The sequence below is a fragment of the Arachis ipaensis genome, chromosome B9 (genome assembly GCF_059453495.1).
Source record: "Arachis ipaensis isolate K30076 ecotype BB chromosome B9, ASM5945349v1, whole genome shotgun sequence".
NCBI classification, from domain to species: Eukaryota; Viridiplantae; Streptophyta; class Magnoliopsida; order Fabales; family Fabaceae; genus Arachis; species Arachis ipaensis.
The window spans coordinates 96,550,176-96,554,087 of NC_142444.1; the positions used below are offsets into that span (position 1 = coordinate 96,550,176).

Here is a 3,912-nt window from a genome sequence, read left to right on the forward strand (position 1 = left end):
TAACGTGTCAGAAGGTTAAGATTGAGCATCAGAGACCATTAGGAACCCTTCAGCCTTTAGAGATTCCACAACGGAAATAGGAGAGTATTACAATGGATTTTGTGATAGGCTTGCCTAGAACATGGTCTGGTTGTGATACTATTTGGGTGGTTGTAGATTGACTAACAAAATCAGCTCACTTTCTCCCCATTCGAATAAGTTGCACAATGGAAGAATTGGCTCGAATGTACATCAAAGAGATTGTTAGATTGCACGGCGTGCCTTCTACTATTATATCTGACAGAGATCCTCGTTTCACATTAAGGTTCTAGAGAGCTTTTCAATGTGCATTTGGAACTCAATTTAGTTTGAGTATTGCATATCACCCTCAGACAGTTGGTCAATTAGAGAGAACTATCCAGACCTTGGAGGAGATGCTAAGAGCTTATGTTTTAGACTAGCCGGCAAGCTGGGATCAGTATATGCCATTGGCGAAGTTTGCTTATAACAATAGCTACCATGCGAGCATCGGAATGGCTCCATATGAGGCTCTGTATGGCAGGAAATGTCAATCTCCGTTATGTTGGTATGAAACTGGAGAAAGAAGTTTATTAGGGCTTGAGATGATAGCTGAAACTACTAAGCAGATAAAGAAGATTCATAGCCGAATGCTTATAGTCCAAAGCCGTCAGAAGAGCTATGCTGATCTAAGGCGAAAGCCTTTGAAGTTTGAAGAAGGGGAGCATGTCTTTTTGAAGGTTACACCAACCACCGGAGTGGGGAGAGTGATGCGTGAGTATCTTTTCTCTATCTTTTCCTAGTGAATTTGCATTCAAATTGTTGAGTTTAATCAAAATTTAATAACCTTTAGCCACTATGAATGCTACTTTGAGTTGTTTGCAATTTCTATTTATTTCAGGTAGCATTCAGATGGATTTGACGGAGTTTTGTAGCAGAAAAGAAAGAAAGCGAATGATGCTATCAACCACGACCTCTTTGCACTCAAACAGAAATAACTTGAGCTACAGAGGTCCAATTGACGTGATTTTAGCAGCATTGGAAAAATAAATCCTAGAGCTTTGCAACGACATATAATAGTATACTCTTTGCTACAATTTGATTCGGCCTCCTCCACGCTGAACTTGAGGATCTCCAAGTTCAGTGTGGACTCAAAGGAAAACCAACGAAGAAACCACTGCCTCCTCCACGCTGAACTTGGAAATTCTCAAGTTCAGCGTGGACTCAAGAAGAATGCCAAAGGAAACACTGCCTCCTCCACACTGAACTTGGGAATTTCCAAGTTCAGCGTGGACCTTAATGAATCAAGTGGTCCCCAATTCGTCCAAAGGCTGCACGGATCAATCCTAAATAATTTTGACTTAAACTTTTATGTTATTTATAATTAGAAAAATATATTATTTAGTTTTAGAAATTTTGTTTTACATTAATTAGGATTAGATATAAAAGGAAAAAAAATCTCTTCTCTTCTCTTCTACCTCATTCCACAATTTATAGTTTTTCAGAATCCTAGTTTTCTCTCTGAACCATGAGCAACTAAACCTCCACTGTTAAGGTTAGGAGCTCTGTCTATTGTATGAATTGATATTATTATTTTTCTATTTTAATTCGTGTATTGATTTATATTTCAAGAATTATTTTCGTTCTTTATCTTATGAATTTGGGTGGAACGGAAGTATGACCCTTGTTCTAATTGAGTTCTTGTATAACTTGGAAAAGCTCTTTACTTGAACAACAACTTGAAAACATATTCTCCTAAATTCTAATTATCTGGACTTAACAGGAGACGTGACATATAATCTTTTTATATTTGGGTAATTAGGGTTTTTGTGGCATATAAACTAGAATTGAACTTCACCCTCTAATTGGAATTAAGTGACCAAGGAATTGGCAGTTGATGAATTTTAGAAGAGACTAAAAAGGTCTAAGGAATTAGGGTTTAGTCACATATAGTTTGCCATGAATTAAATCTTGCATGATTAAAATAGTTAGTAAGAAAAGTCAATCAGAAAAATAGATAACTCTGAAGCCTTAGCTGTTTCTCCATATATTATTCACAACCTGTTTACTGCTTGCATTCTGATTTACTGAATTTACTGTTTCATGCTTTTGAATATTCAACACTCTTTTCTGTTTGTCTAACTAAGTAAATCAATTAACCATTGTTGCTTGATCCAACAATCATCGTGGGATCGACCTTCATTCACTTGAGGTACTACTTAGTACGACCCGGTGCACTTGCCGGTTAGTTTGTGGTTGTAAATTCCGCAACAAGTTTTTGGCGCCATTGCCGGGAATTGACGGTGATTGACAACTATTCGTTGTTTGATTGCTTAGATTAGATAATTTTTAATTAAATTTTTTTATTATTAATTTTTATTTTTTTATTTCTTTTGTTTCCTTTATTTTTTTTCTCTTTGCCTTTCGTTTCCCATCCCCTGCCCCTGTTTTCTTTTTTTTTTACTTCCTTCTAAATTTTTTTATTTAAATCTCGCTCGTTCTTTTTTTAATTTTTCTTTTTATTTTATTTTTTTTTTATTTTCATTTTGTTTTGTTTTTTCATTATTTATTTTTTTAACTTTCTATATTTTATTAGTTTTATTTTATTTTTGTCTTTAATTTAAAAAAAATATTTGCATCTTATATTATTTTTCTTTAATTTTTGAAATTAAGTTTGGTGTTTCCTAGTTATTTTTATTTTTATTTTTCTTATTTATTTATCTCCCTAATTTCAAAAATTTTTGTCCTAAATTTACAAGTAATTTCGAATTTTATTTATTTGTTTAATTAGTATTTTTATTTTATTATTTTACACAGGTTACTTCACTGGGAATTCTCTGCACTTTGACGTAGAGAATCCCATCTTTTCTTGTCTATGTCTGTTTATGAGCAGGAACAAGGACAAGGAACCTCTATTAGACTTTGATCCTGAATCAGAAAGGACTTTGAGGTGGCGTTTGTAACAAGCAAGACTTTACAAGGTTGCAGAGTCTAATATGGATCATAATAATGCTGTTAATGCCAATGTGGCAAATCCAGCTAGGAATGAGCAACCTAGAAGAGTGCTTGGCTCTTACACTGCTCCTAATGCAGATCTTTATGGAAAAAGCATTGTGGTGCCTCCTATAGCTGCAAACAATTTTGAACTGAAGTCTCAGCTTGTCACTCTTGTGCAACAAAATTGTCAGTATCATGGACTTCCTCATGAAGACCCAAATCAATTTATCTCTGATTTTATGCAGATTTGTGATACTGTGAAGACCAATAGAATGAATCCTGAGGTGTATAAACTCATGCTCTTCCCATTTGCTGTGAGGGATAGAGCAAAGCTATGGTTAGATTCTCAACCCAAGGAAAGTCTGGATACTTGGGACAAGGTTGTCACTGGCTTTCTGAATAAATTTTTCCCACCTCAAAAGCTGACTAAGCTAAGGGTGGAGATTCAGACGTTCAGACAGAAAGATGGTGAGACCCTTTATGAAGCTTGGGAGAGATTCAAGCTACTTACTAGGCAGTGCCCTCCAGATATGTTCTCTAGATGGACTCAACTGAATATCTTTTATAAGGGCTTATGTGAAATGTCCAAGATGCGCTTGGATAATTCTGCAGGTGGTTCTTTGCACATGAAGAAGACACCAGAGGAGACTATTAAGCTTATTGAGTTGGTTGCTAATAACCAATACTTATATTCCTCTAATAGGAATCCTTTGCACTCTGAGACCTCTCAGAAGAGAGGCGTGTTGGAAGTGGAAGCTATTAATACTCTTCTTACTCAGAACAAGCTTATGTCTCAGCAAATAAATCTACTTACTCAACAGTTGAGTGGAATGCAAGTTTCAGCTGTCAACACCCAAAATCCACCTCAGGAGGTCCCTTATGACATTACAGGTAACTCTATGCAAAATGAGAATTATG

At 35.5% G+C, this 3,912-nt stretch overlaps 1 non-coding gene across 1 annotated transcript; it reads right to left on the reverse strand.

Annotated features, from left to right (window-relative positions):
• Positions 1–3,422: 3,422 nt before the first annotated feature.
• LOC148545554 (small nucleolar RNA R71) lies at positions 3,423–3,529 on the reverse strand. The gene has a single exon (XR_015901847.1). It is a non-coding gene; the product is annotated as a small nucleolar RNA R71 (small nucleolar RNA).
• Positions 3,530–3,912: the final 383 nt, after the last annotated feature.